The following is a 26,439-nucleotide window of genomic DNA, read 5'->3' as shown; positions in this document are numbered from 1 at the left end:
TGTGTTTACTTTCACTGGCCAATTCACTGCATTATGGAGGTTGTTTCCACACCACTTGTCTTGGTCTAAAGTAAACACCACAACAACACAGTTTGCTTTGGGACAGTTTGTCACAAAACCAGGTGGCAATTTTAAAGGATTAGGAAGGAAGCCATCATTTCAATTTCAATGGTCGGTATAGAATTGTAAAACTTGCTTTTATAGACTCAAAAGTAAAAGTAAGAAATCTGTATAATAAATTGATTGACTTTGACACAAAATGCAATTTAAAAACAGAAACGCAATGACATTCTTGTAATTAAATTTATGTTCATGCTGAGTTGGGCCAAAATAAGAACTGATGTGATTTTAATCAGCTTCAAATAAGCAACCGATGCCCAAAAATGCTGTGGATACGCCATTCCATACCAGCATGTTACAGCAGTAATCCAAACACTGGCTCTGGACCAGCCCTTTCACAGTGAAAGAACAGAGCAAAGTGCAGGGTTGCTATATTGCACTAAATCTGACACACTCCATCTTTAAAAAAGCTCTTTTTTTTCACTTCAAATACACACCAGCAAGGTTTCCAAACAAAAACTTCCCTTACAGCTCAATTGAGTGTACAGAAATGACGAAGGTCGTTTTGATCATTTGCTCATCTTCTTTAGTATTCCTGTGCATTTGCTTGATAGCCTGACTTTCATGCATATTTGAAACAATCTGTGCTACGGTGAAATCTGTATGCATCCTGCCACTGCAGGTGAATCTACTGTGAACCAGTGTAGCCATCAGTGCAACACGACTGCATGGATCGTTTTCGGTGCAGAGTTCATGACATCCAAAAAGTTGCAAAATCTTAAAATGAATTTCTATTCAGGATTTTTCCAAGCTGTCATTTCTGACTCATAGATGATTTGATTTGATCCTTAGAATCCTCTGCCCTTTTACATTAGTTATGTTAATGTGTGTTTTTTTATTTATGTTTGTATTGTATATTGTGTATGCATAGTAAAATCATATCTTGTAAAAGTGTCTTTTTAATAAGATTCATTTTTATAATATGCGATAAGTGTTTTTAATCATTTCAGTAAATGTATTTTGCATGTATATGTGCTCCTATTACTAAGTAATATCCATATACAGTGTATCACAGAGGTTACACCTCATTTATGAATGTGCTGCGATGGAAAATAACCTTCAGACATTGTTGAAATGGAAAATAGCTCTTTATCCCATGTCCCTAGACATTAAATACATAATAAATACCATTTAGTACAAATAGAGCCAAATGAGTTTCCCTCCCACCTCCACCTAAACCACCCTGTAACCCCATGCTGTAATATTTTATTGCTTTCTCACTACAGTTTGGAAATTTGACATGATTTTAGCTCTGCACTGCACCGTGTAACCTTGAAATGTACTTATTGAGAGTCTGATGAATGTTAGTAATGTGAATCTACCCACTGGGTCATTTATATGATCATAGCCTATATTTATATATAAACAGGAAACGGAAAGCAACTTATCATGTTGGTCACCGTGAAGACATTCCATTAAAAGCTAGTTCAGAAGTTCCAATGCTTTTCCATTTCCTGTGACTTCGTTGCAGAAAAATGGAAGGTGAACAGTAAAGGAAGCCTACGATAAAAACAACAACGACAACAACAAACAAACAAAAGAAATACGCTTTGCAGCTTTATCTGTTTGGATTGTTTTGCACTTATGTGATAAATTTTAATACAAGAACTTCTTTAAACAGGCAAAAAAGTTCTTATTCAATACCAAATTTCATACTAATGTTTCAAAACTGATAAGCAAAACATCCCTTCATTCCATGGTTTGCTCCAATAAGTAATTGTTGTTTTTTTGGTAAAATAAATATCCATATACATATTTGTGGTTTGTCTAGCTCAGATTTCACAATTTAAAACCATATAATTTGCTTAACAATACAAACTTTAGAATTACAGAATAAAGGTCTACACTCTGACCACACTAAACATTCTTCACACATTTCAGAATTTCACAAGCACTAATTAGAGGCCTGGGGGGTTAAATAATTTATAGTAAGTGGCCTTACATTTTAGCATTTAAAGTTTTTTTTTTGTGCAAATAAAGTCTAGCTGTAGGATCAGTGTCTTTTAAGCATTCCTTGGTCTGTAACTCCCTGACTGAATTATTGCATTACATGGTTTTATTAGAGTCACTTGTCTTCACTTGTGTCACAACACTGGCTGTGGACGCTTTATGGACAGTCTATGCTTGAAGCAAAGGCCAAAAGTCATGGCAGGATTTGACAGCAAATAATTCACACTTAATTGCATTTTTTTTTCTTTCCCAATCTCACTTTTGTGTGCGCTTTTCAATGCATCTGAAGAGGCTTTAATGCTGCCGACTCTTTAAGTAACTACAGCAAATTATCTGTGCCACTTAGATTGAATGAAGAGTAATGCAAAACTGGTCAAGACAAAAAATAAATAAATAAATAAATTAGACTCCAGGCTGGCATTAGCAAAATCCAGTTTATTTCTACATTTGCCATTTTTATTTACTGCTCTTATTTATTCAATGCTTCAAAATGACATCCTGTCGACACTAATGGTCTCTGATGGCATCAAAGCTCTGTCAAGATACAGTAGGCGCTCAGAGCCAAGGCCCCTGGTAGCCCTCTGCAGATGAAGAGCTGTCATCTCTGTCCCTCAATGCCAAAGAGCTCCGCCTTCACTCCCTAAAATCCTATCCATCTGCCGAATCAGCGGGGCAGACGGAGAGCAAGGCATGCACTTTTTGCCATTTAAAATGTGCTTTAATCTAGCCAGCTAGTGGCACCGAGGGTGAATTTTTACTTGCCACACTCAACAAAAGGTCAGCTAATGAGCATTTGTTAATAACTGCGTGTTGTCATGTTTAATAAAACTGGTGCACCTTCAAATGGCTGCCAAAAACGAGTTTGACCACATAAAACTGCAGCTTGGTGAGTGTCCTGACAAAATGTCCTGATGCTGATTTCTAAACAGTCGGCACGATTTGTGCACTCCAAAAGTGCACGTGAAATCTGTGTGTGCTTGTGTAGCTGTATTCTCGCCAAAACTGGTAATGGCTCAGACAGAAACTCCCTTGAGCAAAGTAGCTTTTAGAGAAAACACACAGTGAAATGCTACGGTGTGCTGACATCTTCCCAGTTAAAAAAAAAAAAGAAAAAGTCAGCAAGATGAAACCTGCAAAGTCAGGAATCTTAACATAAATAAAGAAATTGCATTATGGCTGTCAAACGCTTTTCATCCACACTTGTGCAACAGTGCTGAGGCATTTTCACTGCAAAAAATGTAAACAATTAAAAAGAACCTTTTTGATGTCACATTTTGCATTTCTAGGAAAACAATATCACCACATGAAGCAAATCTAAACTACTGTTTATGAAAATTGAAAATCCGAGCCATGCTCAGGGTGAGAAACTGACTCATCGGTAACAGCAGCCAATGTTTAATCTATGTATGTGACATTTCTTCCAGCTAGATAAGACAGCTGACTGTTTGACCTTCATGTAATGTTCTGCATCAATTCAGGCACCGACCTGTGTTTTGGTGTGAATATGTGAGTCTGCTTGTGCTCTAATTAGATAAGAATGTGGGAAAGATGGAAAGACAACGACAGGTGAAACGAATGACACCAACCAGTGAACCATTGCTCTATTAGTCCCCGTCCAGCGTTTGACTAAAATGAAAGAGTGCGCCATCTTTACACTTCTGCTGACTGGGCAGATAAACAGCCGGGGCACTGAAGTCTAACATGCATGTCACGTGTTTCCATCCTCCCTTTGGAACATTCACTAATACACAAAATGTGACGGCACATCCACGATGAATCCTCAACATCCATACAGCAGTCCCTAATAAACGGCGTAATCATCAAGCTGAAACAGTGGAGAACGTGAAGCCGTTTGGACTCTTAACGATACATGAAATTCACAGCTGGATTTGATGCTTTTAAAGTGGCATTATGATTTCACATGGTATGATTTCATGAGTTTTCAACACTGAAAAAATAAGAACTGCCTGAGAATGAGCCTCATGCTACCATTTTCAATTTACCATGACACTTTATGAAACCATAAAAATATCATCTTTGAGAGGATAAAATGAAAACATTTTTTTTTTTCTTATCTTAAGTTGTTTTGTTTTTTTCAAAGAAACAAAACGTAAACCAGGAGACAAAACCTCAGATGAAAAGTTATACTACAGGATTGTTTAACAGACACTGAGAACCACTCTTCTGTGGTCATTTGATCGATTCATGACATGGATCAGACCAATCACACGCATACACTCACACAATATACTGTTTAACCCCAGGAGTGAATGTTATATCATCTGTCTACACACTTTTGGCCACAAGTATCTACTAATATTACCCACATATGAGGCTGACAAGGTTTTGATTTGCTCTCAATGATTCTGAAAGCAGAAACTGATGTTTGGAAGTCGTTTGTTGTCTTTGAACAATTCCAAATTATTCAATTCACCATAAAACCATGTGTCACGTATGATGTAATGCTCGGGGCAACCGTGTCTCAATCCTTGTTTCCAAAGGCTCTATCTCTATATCTCTATGTAATTTCCTTAGACAGCAACTGACGCCAACACTGATGTGCTTCTCACTTGTATGATAAGTCTCGTGAGAAGACAGAAGCAGCACTTTTTTTTGTTTGATGATAAATCAGTTCTCAAACTTTTATGTTCATAACCTTCCGTTAAACTAATTCCCTAAATACTGTAATTTTACAATGAATGTTTATGAACAGAACTGCACAGCTTTAAGGAGGTTTATACTACAGTCATAAAAAACACTTTCCTGTATTAATGTATTTTAAGAAATTTGATTCACACAGTTTTAAATGAACTTATGAGTCAGCACTTAGATTATCCAGCGCAAACCAACCTGTTATTACTTTGTTTGAACAAAAACACAGCAATATTCTCACATGATTACCCCGCCATTATTGATAGCTGGATGGTGAAGCCTTTGTAATTCCTAACAGTAATGCAATAAAAATACTAACAATTTAGAAAACCAAACAGTAAACAGACGTGCATTTATCTCAATCTGTGAAACAATGATAAAGTCTACAACAATTACAACAAGTTAGAGGAAAAAAAGAAATACACTTTTATGTGTTTGCCGGTTACGAGTTTTAATTAGATGTGTGGTGAAACTGCAAAGCCATCTGGGACCATCTGAGATCACAGGGACGGCAGATGAATCGCAACACTTTCTACATTTCACTGCAGACTTTGTTATGCATACCAATTGGCAGCTCACTGCGCATTGTGTCTATGATATGCTACGGTTGTCTGCAAGTTGCATTTCTCACACCAGAAACTCTTTCAACAACAAAAAGAGCAGTGATATTTTTGGGTCTGTTGCTAAAATAATAGGCAAAGGGCTTTAAATCTTAAAACCTTGATCAATAAATTCTAAAATTTGTATCAAAAATCTATTCAGTTTGGCAAATATGAAATTGTTTTGCAACTATAAAGCCAGTTGTCGTAATACTATATTAATATTGAAGGCAAACAAAAAGTCCTATTATCTAAAATATATTAAGTCCACTTTCCTGTTTCCCAATGCATTCACTAAATTAACCCAGTCATAACTCAACACACCTTACTCTTTGCTTAAATTTAAGTTCCCGTCAGTCATTTTTTTTTTCAACAAAGTGAACCAGCTGCACCTGTTGTTGAGCTGAAGTCATTTAACAGTGGAAGCAGGACATTGACTTGAACTCCTAAAGGTTCAGCTTTCAAAATCTGGCATTATGTGCTTGTTAATCATCGTACTCTCCTAGAGAAGTGCTTTTCTTTTTGTGTTTAGTAATGCAATGACTTTTCAATGACTCATGTTTTAGAAAGAGAAAACTAAATAGATGGCTGCTTGGTTTATTAAAGCAAAAGCTGTTCTCCTAACTATGTTGATAAAAATGTAGAAACTGTACCACCGCTCTGATATATACTTAATGGCTAGAGAAAAAAAAGGTCTTCCCACTTACAGAAAAGGCTGCAAAAGGCCGCATAATCAAAACCAGATACACCCCCTATATCTAGGAGGTCCTTTGATTTAAATGAAAAACAGGCAGAACTGATTAACCTAACATTTAGCCTTTCCATGTCCTCCATATTCACTATTTCACTCAGCAGAACTCACGCACTTTGAAGTAAAATAACAAATCACACAAGGATTGGGTAAAAATAGGGTTCTGGCGGTAGCACAGGCCATTTTTAGGCCATGCATCTGTTTCCACTTTGCACAACGCAGGAGTGCCCTGTAAAACATTGGTGTAAATGGTTTATAATGTCACCAGCGGACTCTGAAATGGGAGACCTGGTTTCAATCAGCAGTCAAATTGCTCCTACATTACCCTCGTAGACAGAGTAGTAAATCACTCTTTGCCTCTGCGCTGCTGACGTTAAAGAAAAGGCATTGTTAAAAATCCGCCATGCGTGCCACCGAGAGCACCCTGTCTCTGTGTGGGGATGAGATTCTAAACAGCACCATATCAGCATCCCTATAGATGCAGGAGCAAAACATTCTGATTCTATAAGCAGAAAAAAAATCTGCACACACAGCATCTTTACCTGAGTCTGAGTCTTGACACAAACAGAAACTGGCCTAATTTGCAACTGTGAATGTAAACGCAAGCCTCAAGAATTGATCTGAGGCCCACGCCAACCAGTTAGAACCAGTTTGCTTGTTTCAAAATAAGAGTTTTTGCCTTTTCTGTACCAACGCCCTCAGTGTGGGCTGGTGAGGCATCTCAGAGTAGTTATAAACTCCAATAAACTAGAGAAACGCTGAACCCACCCACCACAGACCAACACACTTTGGGTAAAACCTGTCATTAAAACTCCAAGGCTCTGAAATTACAAAGATTTGACCCATATGGAAAGCATGAGAAATGTCAACTGGAGTAGGGCTGTGCCGCATGGTTTTTCAACGTGTGGCCACAGACAAGCTGGAGCTCTCCAACAGCGCCATTCAGTGTGGCCCCTGCCAAAGAACACAAGTATATAAGGATGCTGAGACAGATGCTCATGCTGCTAGCCCATGACTAGCCCTGTAGGGAAATACCCTTTGCAAAGCCATACAAATGCTCCCACAGACCAACAATTTATCCACACCAACAAATGCAGCAAAAACAAAATAAGCAAATTCATGGACAAGCAACATCTTTACAATAACATAGTTAGAACCACGGCACAGTCTATCAATTGAACTAAATGGCTGATTTTATATACAGTAGATATGTGATCTGCTTCTCAGAAGAACCACAGATCTTAAAAGTTCAGTCTCCGCTAACCAGTCCTGCAGTATCTGGTTGTTATTTAGCTGTTTTTACAGGAAGACCACCTGGCAGGCTCCACTTCCACCGTTTTCGGATTGTAGCAGGTGATAGCAGTCCTTGTCCTGCTTCTAAAGAGGCCTGTTGCAAGCTGAAGGGCCACTCTAAGCAGATCCAGCAGCTGGTGTGGACGTGCCGCTACATCCATCTCCCACAGCAACAGAGCAGAACAATGACGTAACCAAAAATTGCCTGTAGCAAAATAGCAAACTACGATTGTTAGCTGCAGTAGAGTCTGAGAATCCTTGCAGAATGTGCGATACTCTGGAGAGTTTGAATGATATTATGATCAGCCACCACAGCAACTAAATAACTTGTAAAGAGAAGACGGCGTAGTGGGCAAATAACAGCTGCCAAGTGGCCAAACTTTAAAAAAAAGATGTGTCAAAATGGCAGAATCATAAATCTTTACTTCTATTCATACATTTCAGAGCAAAAATAAGAGCAGAAATAGAGTGAGATGGGCCTTTAGCCTTGAGTTGAAGATTGGCTTTTTATCCAAGCAAAACACTTACCAACTCATCAAGTGATCAACTGAGCTGTTTTAAAGTTTGTGAGAAAAAGGTGTAAGTTACCTCATTATTTCAACTTTGAAATTCTCAGAGTCAAATACAGGTGTCAAACCTTTGCAAGGCAGTGTCTAATGGGCAAAAAAATTGTTAAATCTTCAACACAGAATGTTTAAAACTCATTTTCATTTACCAACGACACATTTCTTTTAGTTGTCTGATGGTTTATGCGCCAACGTTCAGAACTGTACTCAAACTGCTACATTTCTGCTCTTACAGAACAAGAACACAAACTTCACGTGTGGAAATCCTATTCACATATAAGGCTTGTTAAGTGTAGTACGTGAAACACATGAAACATTTCTTGCACGTTTCTTGTGTGGATATGGAACTTAAAAACACGAGGAGCACATGTTTTCATCTGTAATATCATGGTAAATTGGCACGGGAAACATGTTTTGCACGTATTTCATGTGTGATTCTGGAACATTTTCAACCTGTAACAACATGGAAAAACCATGGGAAAAACTCACATTCTGCTGGATTTTCTGTAAGGGTGAACTGCATTCAAAATAGCTGATCCTCTTACTCAGTTCTCAGTTTCATACTCAATCAATTAAATTTGAAATTAGGGGGAAAAGGAGTTTAGGTCATTCATTTTACTTTAATTATGGTTCTATATATGTTCTTATATGTCAAATTAAAATGCACTACAGCAAAGGATGCTATGTTGTAAATGACATTTTTTCCAGAAATGGTTCTCACTAGTTCCACCTTTGCCTGTCTGTACTGTGCCGAGCTAATGATGTCACCAGCTAAAGACCTTGGCTTTTATTCATGCATGGGCAGCATTCCAAAAATCACAACACCAGAAACACCTTCATGAAAAGGGACAAAAGACGAAAGAAATGCAGCAACACACCGTGGACCACTCTGTGATCCCCACGAGTAATGGTCATGTAAGTCACACGTTCTCCCTTGAATAACCTTTGGGTTTTGATTAAAATATGTCCAACACCCGGAGGAGTTCGTTACCACTGAAACAAACACACTCAGTCTAAAATAATAGCATACCTCACAACATTAAAGAAATTTCCAGATTGATTCTCTGGCTTTCACAGCCCACAAATAGAATAAAGAAGAGAAAGGGTTCAGTAAATAAATAAAATAAACTCTAACAGCTCCCCTGCAGATTTTATCTAGTCAGCATGATGGAAGAAAACATTGATGCTTTAACAGCATGACACCTATCAGAGCTGTCAACACAGGTTTATATGATATCTATCTATAAGAGTCCAAAAATGTAATTCTAAATCTGTAAGCCAAACCGTATGTGACAGTTGCCTATGCTGTGATATAAATTAGAGCGAAACTCCATAAATCATCAGCATATGATGGATCTTCCCACAATAATCTACAACCAAATGCAGCCACAATATGATCATAACCTACGAGCTAATTCTAAAAAAATGCCTCAAATATAGCACAAACATGTAGCTTGTTACTGCCTATTCAGTTGGCAGGATGTGAAGGTTAGAGACCGAACATGCAGCGAGGCCTTGGGATCTGTTTCAGAAAACCTCTGATGCAATTCCAAGAAACTAACCCACCCTGTATCATCTCAGCTCCCTTCATTGTGCCTGTGACAGTTTTAATTAAATTTATGTATTAATAAAGAGTGGCAATTGGGGCTATATTGGTATGTGACTCACTGTGCAGAATCCTTTTCTTCTTTTTTTTCCCTCTCCCCTTTAAAATAAATAAATAAATAAATACACGAAAAAAGGAGCAGAGGTCTTGATGTAATGCTGGCCATCTTTCTGTGTCCTTCTGAAACCCCCCCCCCCACCACCACCCCCTTCCTCCAAAAGGATGAAGGCAATTATGCAAAGTGGCACACCTGTAAATGATGCCCCATGATTTTAGCTTTTTATTTTTTATTTAGCCCAATTGCAAAGAGTCAATCCTTGGAATGCAAACTGTCTGCAGCCGGTGTTGAAGTAGCAGTAAATTGTTGCAAAAGCATAACAACACACACAGGATGGCAGGTGCTTTTTGCATCTTCTGTGTCTGAGGATTTCAGATGATGGATGCATGGATGGATGGATGCATGGATGGATGGATGCATGGATGGATGGAGGGATGGATGGAGGGATGGAGGGTGGTGGGGGTTGTGGCTCACGTGCACGCGCAAGCATGGAGTGGAAAAGGCCAAAGCAAATCAGTTTTATTATCATGACAGGTCAAAGAAAATGGAGAGCAAATCATTCCATTGCAATAGGCTATTAACGGACAAGGTGACGACTGGCTCGCTTGCCACAGAGAACCACCACTTCTCCTCGTTTCTTTTATTAGTATTTATTTTTTCTTCATTAGTTATTCTGGACGGATTTTTGTGCCCGGTTTGATAAAATGACATCCCTGCAAAGACTGCCGCGACGTCGGGCTGTCCGCTGAGCAGTGCAGGCGGGCAGGATCGGAATATATATATATATATATATATATATATATATATATATATATATATATATATATATCCCACTTGTGAAGTGAATGAGAAAATAATATTCTGCCTGGTCTTTATCACGTCAACTTCCGTTGTACTTAATTAAAAGAAAAGGCAGAGCATTTGCGCGAGTCACCTTCAAGTAAAACAAACAATTATCTGCTCCAGTTGATGTAAAAGTTGCCGCTGGCTGTGCGTTATAAGTTCAATAAAACAGCCCGTTTTCTCCCCCCGAGATGGAGCTTACTTCTATTATTTAACCATTACACATTTTTCAATTCTACTATTAAGTGAAACGGGGATGGTAAAAAATCCTTGCCGAGTTCGGTAAGTTGATGGCAAGCGGAGGGGAAGGGGAAAGATAACGGGGCACTTACTGAATCTCCTCTTTGACACCGCCGTTGGCATTTCTCTCCTTCTCCAAACCCACAGAGTCCAGTCCCGTCTTCACTCGGAAGCAAGCACGACAATCCACAGAGAAGTTAGAAGAAGAGAGGAGGAGGAGGAGGATACGACGAGTCCACCTCCTCCGGAGCAACACGAGGTCCGGTCAACCGACCCAGCCAGCCGGGGGGTCGCGGATCCCGGCTCTGTTCGTGGCAGCTCCCGAGCTGCTAACGGGTTAACGTCCGCCTCGCGCTCAAGCGTTTCGGGCGATCGCCGCCAAACAACCGGAGGAGGGCGAGAAAAAATGTTTATCTCTTCTCTTCTCTCCTCGCGAGTGAAATACTCCTCTCCGAAGTTAATTCGTTCGCAGAAGTCTGTCCGCGGTCCGCGCGGCAGGCGTGGAGTTGTCTCTCCCCTCGCAGTCACGCGTCTCCTCTGACTCCGCGGTGGAAACGCGCACAGGTCGGTCAGCGGGATTTTCGGATTCACTCGGCTGCACTCGTGTCGTCGCTTCTTCCCAAACCCCCGAAGCGTCTCGCAACATGCACCGAACTCAAACAGTTATTTCTGCTACTCTACTCACACAAAGCGCCATCTTAAAAGAGACATAAGGTGAATTTGTGGGGAGATTAAGACTCAGGACAGGGACGGATTATGAAACAATGGACCCCTGGGCACAGAAAGCCCCCACCCACCCCTAATCCCACTGAAGTCCAAAACACCCCAAATAGACTCCCACAAAAACCACAGAAGACAATTTGGGATTTTGGCATGTATTTGCCTGCACAGTATTTGAAATATTTTTATGCAATTCTGTCCTTTTGCATAAATTTGTGAGCTTCCTGTGTCATTCAGCTCAGCTAAATTCAGTTAATTTATTGAGGAAGTCTTGGCCCTATGGAAGGGGGATTGTCGTTTAATCAGGGGGTCGAAAGTTTGATCCCTAGCCTTGTCCTCGGGCAAGATACTGTGTAAAATAGAAATATAATAGAAAACACTGAATGTGTGTGTGAATGGGTAAATAAAAAACTTTGTAAACCTGGAGAGGTTATAAAAGTGTTATCCCAATGCGCTGCAACTGTTAGGAGACTAGTTGGTGACTCTTAATTGTGCGAAAATACGCAAGTCTTTTGTTGTAGAGAGACTGTTTGAGACCAAGCAACCAGGAGACATGCAATTCTTTTGAGCTGCCAGTTTTTTGAAAAATCACAGCTTGTTTTTGTGTGCAGAGCTCGTGACAGTGCATTCTTGGCTGTGCACATTATTTTGTTGCTCACCTCATCCTACCTTGACTCACTTTCTATCCACCTTGGCAGCTGCTCCTACATTTATAGTTAAATTTACTGGAGTACACTTTTAAAACAAAAAACTATTTTTATGTATTATCAGCATGGCTTTTAGACTTGGACATTTGCCGAGGATGTTTTCTGTCAAAGGAGAGCTCCCTTGCAGGTGTCAACATACAGCTCTAATGCTCTTGAGACAGGCTGGAGAGGCCCGTGACAAAAGTCGTGTGGGTTGGAGACAGTTTGGGGACACCCACAACAACTCTGACTATTTTAAGAGAAAGTTTCTCACCCAGTTTTTGAACATGTTCAAAACTGTGAACCAGCAAGGAATGAGTGACATGAAAGCAGTTTTAAGGAACTGAGGGTGAGTGGGAAATGGGTTACAGCTGGGACGTGACAATGAACAGGTGAGGTGGGTGTGGCAGGCTGACCGGAGAATTACTGAGCAGACGGAAGGTGAGTATATAGCACAGAAAACACATGAGAAAAACTAACACATACAAGACTGAATCACAAAGCCAAGAAAAACGCAGAACACAGGAATGACAACATAAAATACAGAAAAATAACTCTAAACCATGACATTGGTCTGGTCATTTTATTCCTCTTATTCTATGTTCTTTAATTTGGTATACCTAGCTTATGAACAATGATCAAATGAAATGTATTAAATTCAGTCTGATATTTTAAATATGTTAGAAAACTGATGACTATTATTTGCAGGTAAAGCTTGTAATGTAAGTGTCCTGTAGGCCTGTTCATTAATCTGTTTTTGATTTTAGGTCATGGAAAAAACTGGGGGCAGATACCAATTTCATAATGACCTTGCTCCTAGCAGCGGTGTTAAACTGCTCCTGCTGAGGAGCTCCTCTGGCAGGTGGTCCCAAGATCTCACAGTGGAAAGTTTCTGCAATCAGCAAAGTCCTGAGTCATCACTGAGAATGGAACATTTATAATTATTGCCCTATTATCTGTATTTTCCTTAGCAAATGAAAAAAATCTAATACCCCCTTTCCTTTCTTTCCTCTTCTCATGAAGGTTCAGGACAAGAGTGCAATTCATAATTTATGTGTTTGCCAACTCTCTGGCTCTTTCACCAGGAGTTAATTTTGTTCTTTAAGACATCTTTCCAAGACGGATGCAGAAAATATTCCCCAATCGATGATGCACAGGCAGGTCACCAAGCTGTATTTGACAAGTAATACTTTGCATAATTAATTATTAAGATATAGGAAAGCCTATGTGCTGAACAGTCAAGGACAGATTTTTGGAACTACTAAATACAAAAGTGAAGTACGGTAATGGGAAAGAGAATGTGCTTACAATGCAGCCTTGTTGTTGTGCATGAGCACTCAAGCGACTCGGTTGAAGGTGCAGGGCATGGACACTGTGACCCCACTCCCCCTCGGTAATGAGCACCTGAATATCTTCAGGGTTCTGACAAAATGTTCACTCTGCCTTCTAACCTTCTAACAGTGATCAGTTGTTAGTTTGGTTGAACCGCTGCTGAACTGCAGGTTGAATATCCAAAACACCTTTGTAATATCTGGTGCAAATAATGTTTGTAAGTTTTATCTCTACCACTGGGCCTTTTAACAGGTTCTCCTTTTATTGCACTCTGACACAGATACCTGCACATTTCTACTTCATCTAACAAAATGAGCTGCTATTCAATCTCAAAGTGACTGAAAATGATTTCTGTTTCTTTACCTGTACAAATGATAACCCTGGTCAAAGCCCAATGTTCTAAAAACAGGATCTTGTCAGACAAATAAGAGACCTGGCCAACATTATTACACTCAGAGGGAGACCATTGTTTTGATACAGCAACCATCAATATGTAGGTGCCAGACAGAGAAATTGGTACATGTGCTCAATACTGCTGCTACGAATCTCTGGTGGCCAACAACAGGCCTGCTTTTCAGCTAAAGACCTCTCATGTGGACAGTGTGGAGACTCATAAACAATCTTTCCTTGTGAAGGTCAGAGACAAGGGTTTTTTTTCACCAAAGTAACTAAAAAGTCTTTAGGGAGCAATTATGCTTTGTCATTGGCAGATTTTCTACACTGAAGCCCAAACATTGCCAATGTTTTTGTAAACTCTATTTGAGTTTAGTCACACAACATGAACCCCTACAGCTTCAGTGAGGTTTCAAAGATTTTTTTTATTTTTTGTTACAATACAAAGTAGAAAATTTAAAGCTGTATGCACATAAGTGTTATAATAATTAAGGCTTGACATAAAGACCCTTACTCTACATTTTTAGTGAGTTAAACATTTTATATTCACCAGAGTATTAGAACAAAACTCCCACTCAAGTCTACTTCCTGTTCATAATGATTTCAGTGGTTTGGAATAAATGGATTGCTAAATTAGTGCAAATCAAAAAGTGACTGAGGTGCCATATCAACTTCTAACCATAACACTGTTAGAACGAAGCTTCGTACATGGATCCCGTTATCAGTTGTTCCTCATTAATTTTTTTTATTGAGCTCTGTGGGGAAATTAGTCAGGAGAAATTACTTGTAAAGCAGTTCATTTCTGTCTAGAACCCCTTACTTTATGGTTTGAAGGCTGATGTAATACTGGTTCAGGTTTTTTTCAGTCCATGCTACATATTGCAAAGGGTTTTTAAAGTATAATATTGCTCATGAGAAGGTTTCTGATTACAGTACATTGTAAAACAGGGTTTGCCATTTTTGTTATTTCAGTAGAGTGTTTTTTAGTTAAACAAACTTTTGATTAAGTTGTGAGAAAAAAAATTGATTTATTACAAATGTCTTAAATGTATAAAATATTTACAATAACATAAAGCAATAATAGTGGAACAAAACATGTTTTTTCACCTGACTCATAGGCAGCCCTTTTATTTATACTTGATTGAAATATATTAAGGTTCACATCATTTATTTATAAGCCATTTTATTATTCAGTATATTGCAGAATAACTCATCTTTTAGGAAGCTGACTTTTACAGAAAATGATAACAATGATAGTCAAAACAGATGAGCAAAAATGAGTCTAATGAATCTGACATATGTAACAGTCAAGACCACAAAATCACTTATATGCTCCTAACATGGTCTTTATGGACTTAAATTATTATAAATATGGTTAACCATGTTAGGGATCCATAAAAAAAAATTGGATAATTGTAAATGCAAATAACACTTTCTTAAATGTGACAAAAGTATCTCATCCAAAATGATTTGCTCACACAAAGGCAAAATTTTATTCAAGGGTTCAGATATACTGAATTTACAAGAATGGCACAGACCTTAATTATAATCATTCTTTAGTTCAAGTGAACAGTGCTGAGAAAATTCCTGAGACTTTACATTCATATCTCAAAATCAGATTGCCTCTAAAAACACTGGTGATTGTGCAGAATGAGAAATAATTGCTATCTTGAATCACTCACCTGACATTTTATCAGGTACACCTTTCTAGTACTGAGTTGAAGCCCATTTTACCTTCAGAAATGCCTTAAATCTTTGTGGCATAAATTCAACAAGGTGTTGGAAACATTCTTCAGAGATTTTAGTCCATATTGTCATAATAACATCACACAATTGCTGCAGATTTGTCAGCTGATCCATGATGTGAATCTCCTGTTTCACCACATCCTAAAAGTACTGGACTGGATTAAGATCTGGTGGCTATAGAGATTGTTTGAGTCCAGTGAATCGAGACTCATCATACCAGGCAATGCTTTTTCAATCTCTTATTGTCCAATTTTGGCGACCCTATGTGAACTGTCACCTCAGCTGTCTGTTCTTAGCTGACAGGAGTGGCACCGGGTGTGGTTTTCTGCTGCTGTAGCCCATCAGCTTCAAGGTTCGGCGTGTTGTGCGTTTAGAGATGGTATTCTACAGAGCTTGTTGATCTGGCTGCCCATTCTCCCCTGACATCAACAAGGCATTTTGATCGAAACAGCTGCAGCTCAATGGACATTTTCACTTTTTTGGACCATTCTCTGTAAACTCTAGGTGTAGTTTTGTATAAAAATCCAAGTAGATCAGTTGTTTCTGAAATACTAAGACAAGCCCATCTGGTACCAACAACCACTTCACATTCAAAGTCACTTAAAGCCCATTTCAGCTTTATTCTGATGCCCAGTTTGAAGTTCAGCAAGTCAACTTCACCACATCTAGTTGCCTAAATGCAATGGTTGCTACCATGTAATTGGCTGATTAACTACGCTCACAAACAGTTGAACAGTGGCCTGTGTGTGGAGAGTTGTTGTATGTATACATATGTATTACTGCCAAGAAGGCAGTAATACATATGTTTTATATGTTTGCAAAAATAGATAAATAAATTACAAATAAATAAATTAAAAAATTCAACATCAATGACTTTTACCTGGATAATTAAAATATATAATAATAATAACAATAACACAATTTAGTTGTTTTCTGGAGTGTTTCATGTTTCCCAAGTTTTGTCAAACAGACATTTAAAAATCATAGCATCCAATCCTATATGCCACCCACTAACAATAAAGCAATATACAGGAATGAGAGATTAGCAGTTCACAAAGATCATTTAAGATTAAATCTGTCTTAAGTGCCACAAAGATAGCTCTCTTCTGACATTTAACTCATTCCATATGAGGTTATGTTCAGAGGTCAAGTTTAATTTTTTCTATCAAGTGCTTCCCTGGCATTTAAAATGATTTAAACATCATTTCAATGTTGATAGGCAAAAATATTCAGTCTGTGCTGATACTTCACACAGGCTTCAAAGTAGTTATTGTTGAACTAAAGTCAGATTTTTCAAAATGTATAAAATCCCAATACTATAACTTCTGGAGTAATTACTTGCATTAGTAATCAAATTTGTAATAGTAATAAATCTATGCAGTACCTAGTGAAACCTACCAGCACTCAGTTGGTGATGTATAAAAAGGCATGGATATATTTGTGCATTGCATGCTTAGCTTGCTCCTAAAATACAGATTAAAAATTTGATTAAACGATTGGTATTCATCACAGACACTGAACATCAATCAATTGGGTAAATTAATTGCACACATATCCTTAATTATAGAACAACACCCCACCAGTTTGCCCATCTTGGGTATCATAAATACCAAGTTTAAAGTTTAGGAGCTCAAATGTACAGCTGTCACATTATAAATAAATGGAAGGTGCTTGAAGTGTACAGTGTTAAAAAGAATATTTACTTACAGTATATTTACTTACTAATTTACACCTCCGACAGCTTCCTGCCTGCAAATCTCTCTTGCCTAATTTGCAGCAAAAGTGTTGCTTTTTTGTGAATTATTTTTTTCTCATAACGCTTCCAGTTCAAACAACCTGTTTATCATGACTGAATTAAGTGGCAGGTAATTAATGTGTTTTGTGCTGAAAAAAACATCAAATGGCACATCAAATGCCATGTTTGCTGATGGGCTATTAGGAGCACTCATAGAGCCTCGCATTACCACGGAAACGTGATAAATGTGACTCTTATTATCTTTGACACAAATTTTAGGATCTGTTGAGCCAACTAAAGAACTGGTTGCTTCATTGTTATACTCAGATCTACCAACACCCTTATTTGTGTGAACATTTTGGACTTTTGTTGTGTGAAAAACTAAACAAAAATGTCAGATTATACTTACACATATAATGAGGAGAATAAATGCGCCTTTGTGAATTTATAGCTTGTCCTGCTTTGTACCCACAGTTATAAAGATGTTTTATTTTCTACCAACAAAAGGAAAAACTTTGCTTATCAGCTCTTGAAAAGACATTAAATCCATTTTTGTTGTTGTTGTTTCTTTAAATAGTGTATCTTAAGTTTTATTTAGTGCTACTGGATTAGGCTGACTGACTAGATTAGCTTTTTGAGTTTTATCCCCCCAAAAACCTGCTTTTTCATTAAAGTGATCAGTGTCGTTAGTATACATTTCATAAAAATATTTAACTATGTTTCTGTGAAAGTCTTTTGATATTTTGGTTTTGCATTTGGAAGAAAATAATGTTTTGTGTGTTTGTCTGTTGCCAAAATATCTCATGAACCATACGACTAATTTTAATAAACCTACCAAAAATTAAACATCGGATATACATCTACAAAAGATTAACTTTTAGAGTCAACCTAATGCAAGATGGCTGCCATAGAAACTAAGCTTAAAAAGCACAAAGGTGGCTATAACTCTTAAAACTTTATGTGGCAACAGCTGAGACTGATCCCCAACACATATTCTGGGTGTAAACTGCACAAGATATTTGTTTGAAATTTACATGTTCCAAATGTACCTATTTGGAGTCAACTCTGTTAGCAAAATTTCTCATGGACATTCAAACCAAGTTTGAATAAAACTTTATTACGCCTACAGCAACAGCAAAAACAACTGTGCTGCACTCATTTGAGTCTCCAGTGCATCTCTCTATGTTTCACTTACTGATCAAAATTGGCTCCCAAACTTTTTTTGTGATCTCATAAATCCTGCTGATAGCTGCACACTTACAACCTCACATTTTAGGAGCACATGGAGGCTCTCAAATCTCTGCAGAAGAATCTAAAAAACAGTCGCCCGGTGTTATAACTCTAATCATACATCATTCTGTGTACTGGAGCTCAAACACCCAGGGGAGATAACAATGACTCAGACACTCTTTTGAGTGATGGGGGGGCTTTGGTGTATTACATACTATATATTACTGATATATTACACAGCTCTCAGTTGTAAATGTTTTTGCCAAAAGGTCAGTCACAAAATGACAAAATGGAGTTGACACGTACAATGACCTGGACAGCCTGAGCGGACTCATTTTTTGCAGGACGCTCCCATCTTGTGTCTGTTGCACAATTAAAGCAGGACTCAATGAGGCAGGAAAACAGTTAATGGAAGTTAATGACGAGAACACACAGAGCTCTTGTATCATTAACCAACATGCAGTCAAACATGCTAATGATTGTTGCCATCTCTGCAGTCGCTCAGAGTAAAGATCCAATTTTAGGTTTTGGCTGGGGTGAAACTACATCCTGCAGAAACTCAAAGGGAAACTGTTTAGAAGATTTAAGTCAGTAATTCAGTCAGTCATTCCTTGAAGGAATGCACATGACTCTCAGTTAATACCACACCAAATTATACCTCAATATTTGTTCAATTGTAGCCATTTTTGTGCTCTAATATCAATTGGCTGTGGTAGCATCTTGAAATGAATTTGGATTGAGCCCTTAAGTTTATTAGTTGTATATGTACTTTCATTGATAATGTTTTAAAAGTTTTATTAAAATCCATCCAGTGGTTCATGAGATATTTTGCTAACAAAGAGAAGGAGTTGATTAAAATAGATAATGGCATAATTTTAAACACAGATGTTGCCTCATTAGTTAACGTTAAGATTATAAATTGGGGGTCTACTAAGTACTAACACACCAAATTTTAGCTCAATATCTCCAAAATGCCATTTAAAATAGCTGTTTTTGCATTTGCTAATATTGCTTTCCTGTGGCTGCCATATTAAATTGGACTTACTCCAAACAGTAATCAGTTGTATAATTACTGACTGAACATTTCATTATAATTTGTTTAGTGGTTCATGAGGTATTTTGCTACCAGACAGACAAACACACACGTAAACACACACACATACATACATAGGCAAAACATTGCTACTCTGTAAACAAGAAGTTTGCTTTAGGCTGTTTGACATTTGATTGGAATAATGTGGTTTAGTTTATCAATCTGAGGCAAAAAATCCTTGTGTATGCTGCAGGGTGAAGCAGGGACTCCCAATATACTTACTGAGATCATTATTAAGACATAAAACAGAATATTCCTGTCAGACTGAAGGTACAGTGTCACAGTGTGTCTGATGTACCTACAACAAGGATTTATCAGCCAGAGCTTTAAGAAAATTTGAATTCCTTTTAAGTACATAATTGTACTTTGTTTCAAGTGAACAAGAAAACATGCATTTTTCTACATCGCAAACAGACCACTTAAGCCTTGAGAGAGAGAGAGAGAGACATGAATGATCTGAAATCCTCCCCTCCTTCAAAGCCTGGAACCACAAGAAACACACAAACAGCGTCTCCACAGCAGCTATATTTAAAAGGCAGAATGCAGAGAAATGAAGAGGAAGAGACGACACCGGCGAGAGACAGAGAAAAGAGAAAAGAGAAAAGAGAGATAGTGGTGGGTTGGAATTGGATGAAGGACACATAAGCTCTCATTGAGCTGGCAACATTGAAAAGAGTCCTTGCTTATTGAAAAAAAGGAAGAAATCAAAGGCAGAAAATTCCTGCAGAGGGATGGGGAGGACAGAGAAACAAGCTTGTCCTACTCTTCATTGTTTTTTTCCCCTTCATTCTCCCCCCTCCCCCCCACTGTGGTTGGAGTAGTTAGCCACTCAGCGATAGAGAAGGGATGCATGGAAGCCAGCAGGTTGGAGAAGCCCTTAAGCAAAAGGATCTAAGAAGGAATAGGAGGCGACACAGCATAAATTGTTTTTCTGTTCTTCAATGTGCAGGATTGTGCTGAGTGTTTAGCCCTGCTCGTGCAAAAAAGAAAACGGTGACACTGTTCCTTTTTACAGTACAGCTCTTCTTAGAGCAACAAACATGGCATCCTGAGAGATAACACACTCATTACTTACAACATGTTAAACTGAACTTCAGTTCTGAAAAAAAATGGGAGGTTGTGTAAAATGTAAATAAAAACAGAATACAATAATTTTCAAATCTCATAATTCATATTTTATTCACAATGGAACATAGTAAACATATGAAATGTTTAGAAATTGTACAACTTTTAGGGAATTTTTTTTTTAAATTTAATTTTAAATTTGATGGCAGCAACCATTGTGAACCATCCTGTCTTCTTTTAACAACAGTCTGTAAACGTCTATGAACTGAGGAGACCAGTTGCTGAAGGTTTTAGAGGGGAATGTTGTCCCATTCTTGTTGGATTCTAGCTTTTCAACAATCCTGGATCTTCCTTGTTGGACTTTTTGTTTCATGATGCACCAAATGTTTTCAATTGGTGAGAGGTCTGGACTGCAGACAGGCCAGTTCAGAACCCAGACTCTTTAATCTTGAAGCCATGCTGTTGTAATGGACGCAGTATGTGATTTAGCATTGCTTTGCTGAAATATGTAAGGCCTTTCCTGAAAAGGTCATCGTCTGGATGAGAGCATATGTTGTTACATGTATATATATTTTTGCATTGATGGTGTCTTTTCAGATGTGTAAGCTGCCTATGCCAGAGGCATTAATGCACCCCCATACCATCAGAGAGGTCTTCTTTTGAACTGAACTGTGAGCTGATAACTGGCTGCATGGTCCCTCTCCCCTTTAGAACAAAGGACATGGTGTCCATTGTTTCTAAAGAGACTACAGAGCAGTTCTTCTCTTTGTCTCGGTCCATTTCAAATGAACTTTGGTCCAGAGAAGACAGCAGCATTTCTAGATGGTGTCCACATATGTCTTCTTCTTTGCACAAAAGCGCTTTAAGCAGCATTTGTGGACGGCACGGTGAACTGTTTACAGACAATCATCCGTGGAAGTGTTCCTGAGCCCACACAGTGATGTCCAGAACAGAACCAGACATGTTTTGAATGCAGTGCTGCCCGAGGCCCCGAAGATCATGAACATTCAATACTGACCTTTGACCTTGTCCTTGGAGCTCAGAGATTTCTCCAGATTTATGAAATCTTTTTTATATTATGAACTGTAGATGATGAGATATTCAATAGCTTTCTAGTTGTTCCACTATTTTGACACAGTTTTTCACAGATGGGTAGACCTCTGTCCACCTTTACTCAAGAGAGATTCAGTCTGTCTAAAAAGCTCTTTTTATTCCCAGTCCTCTTACTGACCTGTTGACAATTAATCTTATTAGTTGCAAAATGCTCCTCCAGCTCTTTCTTATTTATACCACATACTTTTACATCCTTTTTTCTGACAGGTTGCTGCCCTGAAATTCAAAAATATCTTATTTTTTCTCTAAAAATGGTAGTTTCTTAGTTTAAACATTCAATATATTTACTTTGTTCTATTGGGAATTAAATATAGGTTTATGAGAAATGCAAATCACTGCATTTTGTTCTTATTTACATTTTACACAACACCTTAAGTGTTTTGGATTTGGGGTTGTACCAAAATAAAAATTCAAGAATTTACATAGAGTGTGTAATTTACAGAAAGCGCAGATGTTGCAGTTGTAAGAAAACTGGCAGCAAGGTCATAATGTAGTGTGGTAGAGGACATGGCACAGAGGGATGAGTACTGACTTGAATTTTTCTTCTTGGCCAGCTGTTGCAGACGCAAACTCAGATGTGATGGATGTGATGGACAGACATTATGCCTCTGCTTCTCTTCCTGCCATCTCAGTCAGCGTTTTCCCCCCAAGCAGATTGGGTTCCACGAGCCAGCCCTCACCGATCATCGCTGGGGGAATCTGATGTTTCAACTGTGCAGAGCACCCCATCAGACAAGTGGATATTAGCTAGTTAATTTTTAATTCCTGAGATGCAAGGGAGCCACGCTCTTTTGTGGTTGGAGGGAGAGCTAATGGCTCTGGATTAGGTATCACGGGCGGATATCTGGGAACTTCCCCTGGGGAATGTTGTGCAGGTCTCTTCATTGAACACCATTACCAGTCTTGAAGTAAGCCAGAAAGCCACTCAAAGACACACTGTCCAGCTATTGACCTTTTGGCAGCAGGGTGGAGTTCCTCGATGAAGAGTTATTGAGTGGGTGCTATGTGTGGTTCATTAAGCTATAGTGGGAGTTAAAACATAGCAGTTGATGAAGTCTGTATCCCATCTAACACATTCAGACATAGATTTCTTTTCCCCACCAAACAAGTGTAAAATCTAACCAAAAAAATAAATAAATAAAATTAAGGCCTAGAAATCCTTAAAGGAATGCATATCACCTTTTATGCCACCTTACCATCTTAATTGTAGCTATTTTTGTGTTTTCTATGGTCAGTTGATTGTGGTGGTCATATTGAAATTTATTGACTCTAAATGTTAATCATTTGTAGATGCACGTCCAGGGATTGCTTTCTGAGCGTTTCACTGAAATCCATCCAGTGGTTTATCTGATATTTTGTTAACAGACAAACGAGGTTAACTTCAACATTTATTGCCAAGGTTTTAAGCAAAGATGTTGTGCAATGAGTGGTGCTTGAATTATGTGTTGTGAATTACTCTAAGCTACCACCACACCAACTTTAGAAACAAAATAATAAAAATGATTCAATTACAGCAATTTTTGTATTTTCTAAGGTGGGTTGGCTGTGGCAGCCAGCGTGAATTCGATTGACTTCAAAAGTTAATCAGTTGTAGATGTCTATCCAATGATTATTTCATAAAAGTTTCAATGAAATTTGTCCAGTGGTTCATGAGATAATTTGCTAACAGACAGACAGGGTTAACTCGAATAGTTAATGGTAAATTTTAAACAAAGATCTCACACAATATGTTAGCACTCAGCATATGTGTTGGAGATTCGTCTCAGCTCATGCAAGACCAAATTTTAGGTAAATTTTTGTGAAGATGACTGAGTTAGAGTTATGTTTGTGTTTTCTAAGGTCAGTTGGCCGTGGCAGCTATCTTGAATTAGGTTGACTCCAGAAGTTATTAAGTTGTAAATGTACATCCAGTAGCATGATTGGCCACCTTCGCCTTTTGGCAGTGGGTGATTAAAACAAAAAGCCATATCTGCCTGATCAAATAAGAGCTCGTTGGTGGAAGCAGACGCTTTTTACTGAATAAAACCCTGCTGCAAACACCAATGTATTCATGCAAGTCTAATGTAGAAGATTGAGAGTTTAATAGGTTGTCTGGCTAAGTGCACGTCAAGCCGCTCCCTGGACAGATAAATTTAAAAACCTCAGCCATGTTTTCTTGATGCCCTAAAATAATTTCCTTACTTTCAGTAGAATTGGGAGTGATTATTGTTTTTATTGACTCAGATGTTCCATTAGGAGAAGAGCTGCTTAGGGTAAATGGCTCCTGACAGCAGCACAGAGCCGGCTGATGATGACCCGTCACCAGACCTCACACCAGGGTTATTAACTGGCCGCCGCGGCAGCAGAGAACCAGCGCTCACTTGACAGTGATGCATACATGGACAAAATGTAATACTGTCCCCAGTTTCCTCAGACAGCAGGCAGAGGAGAGATGATGGCTGAGGAGGCAGGATGATTGTGCTTAAGATTCAAACGTACAAAACAAAGTGGTGCAAAATAGACTTCTGACGAAAACAAAACAAACAAGAAAAAAGTATCTTTGCAATATTCCAAGGGTTGCTGTTTATTTATCTGTAATCAGCCGTTTTTTTACCTGAGACATTCAGGTAACAACTCTGCAGCTTGTGTGGGGTCACTTCAGTTCAGTAGGAAGTCCTACATAAAGGCTTATGATGGATTGTGCTCAGACTACCAAATGCACGAGGAAAAAAGGGGTTCAGACCGCCTTTGGAGAGTTTCCCCTATTTTCCGTCTGCACTGAGGCTATTCAGACCTGTATTTAACCCTATCTGAATGCAATCGGATTCCTAAAAATTGTTTTTGATGACAGGTCTGAGTAACCTCTCAGTGTCTAAAAGATGATTCACATCTTTTTGAGGTGTATTGCCATGGCAACCCATGCTGGGAAGCCTAACATGATCTGGAGCAAGTTCAGCTCAAGATAAGAATTCAACACATGCAAATAATTGCCTTCTGCGGAATCAGTGTTGTAGAAAAACTGTCAAACTTAAAGATATCTTAGAAGTGGTATCATTAGGCATGTAAGGCTGCAGCCCCAGATGATCATGGCTAAATCCAACACATTTATAGGATGCGTTTAAACTGTACTCATGACTGATAAATCTTCATTGTCCCTCTTTTAAATAAATAAAAAAGTGCATCAGACAGATGGGAAGACATGAGATCTGGACAGGTGAAGACGAACTGGTTGTCAGATAGATAAGACGCACCGTTATGACAGTTTGTCACTGCTCCAAAGCGTCCTTTGTCACACAGCAGAGGCACAGACACAAGGCGGTAAATCGAAACATTTAATAAAGTTAACACACAACTGCAAATTATTGTCAGTGCTCTAACGTCTCGTTAAAGTTTCTCTTCTGCCGCAAACAAAACTAAAAGCTTATCATTACTTGGAGGAATACACATCACCTGCTGCTTTTCTTGTCAGCATTCTAGACTAAGATCGACTTGTGTTGAGAAATCATAGACATGTTATTGTTTTGGTCAAACTTAACATGTTATTTGGTCAAAATAATATTATGCACAATCCCATTTAATATTGCAAGACGTTATGCTTAGAGTGTGTGTTGTGAATAATTCTCAGCTACTACCACAGTTTAGCTCAATGTCTGTAAAACTGGCTGGGTTATAGCATCTATGTGTTATCTTTGGTTGAATATTAATGGCAGCCATCTTGATTTGGATTGACTCCAAAGGTTAAACAGTTGTAGAGGAACAATCAATGATTACTTTCAGTTTTCTTTAAAATACATCAAGTGGTTAATGAGATATTAAGCTAACATTCAAACAATGTTGACTCCAAAAGTTGATGCTAGGAATAAATCCCAGCTAGTACCACACCATATTTTAGCTCAATATCTGTAAAATTGACCAAGTTTTATTATGTTTGCTTTCCAGTGGCACCAACAAGACAATTTAGGTGAGCAAAACAAAATGACAGTGGTGCATGTTTGAGTTCCATTCGCTGGAACTCAGGCAGGAACAAACACACTTTACATACTGTAGCTCAACCCTATTTTGTTTTTATCAACCCGTTTGTCACATCATTTTATTTAGTGGCACAAAAGGCTTGAAAACATCTAATTAGGTGCACATTTTACTTGAAGAAATAATGCTGTAATTGTATAATACTTTGTTTTATGGTGATGGAAGGATAAAAGAAAATGCTTGAAATTTTAGGCAGCAGCTAAGAATTATTTCATAAAATGTAAGACAATTACAAAAACTGCCTGTCAAAGGGCCTCCACGGAAATTGGCTGTTTTGTCCAGAACCTGCAGACGTTCAAATTACAGAGTAATAAAGCACAGAAAGCAGCTCTAACCAGAGAATTTTCCCCCTTTCTTTTGACTAAATAACACATTGAAGAGTTTGTAGCTGTTCTTTTTTTTTCTTCCAGGGTTTGTCACTCAGTTCTGTTTTCATTCGAGAAGGTATAAACCAGGGTGACAACTGCGCGGTTACGTCTGCAGCCATTTTATGTCTGGTTTTAGCTTTTTCACTTATAAATACGTGTTTGAAATCGAATGTTTACCACAGTGTCACCTCATCCTGTCAGCTGAACTCCATCTGCAGGTAACAGACATGAAGGATGCGTGAGTTGACAGACGAGGGGCACGGTTGTTCAAG

The 26,439-nt window shown here is 38.4% G+C and overlaps 1 protein-coding gene across 1 annotated transcript in view; it reads right to left on the bottom strand.

Annotated features, from left to right (window-relative positions):
* The window catches only part of LOC108232870 (receptor-type tyrosine-protein phosphatase F), a 176,292-nt gene extending 165,394 nt beyond the window's left edge, over positions 1-10,898 (bottom strand). Inside the window, exon 1 of the mRNA XM_037972987.1 lies at positions 10,771-10,898. The gene's annotated coding sequence lies outside the window, so the exon portion shown is untranslated. The remainder of the gene's footprint in view (positions 1-10,770) is intronic.
* Between the last annotated feature and the right edge of the window lie 15,541 nt (positions 10,899-26,439).

The sequence above is a fragment of the Kryptolebias marmoratus genome, linkage group LG20, assembly GCF_001649575.2.
Source record: "Kryptolebias marmoratus isolate JLee-2015 linkage group LG20, ASM164957v2, whole genome shotgun sequence".
NCBI classification, from domain to species: Eukaryota; Metazoa; Chordata; class Actinopteri; order Cyprinodontiformes; family Rivulidae; genus Kryptolebias; species Kryptolebias marmoratus.
Note: the sequence above shows the minus strand (reverse complement) of the source record. Positions and strands in the feature narration are given on the sequence as shown.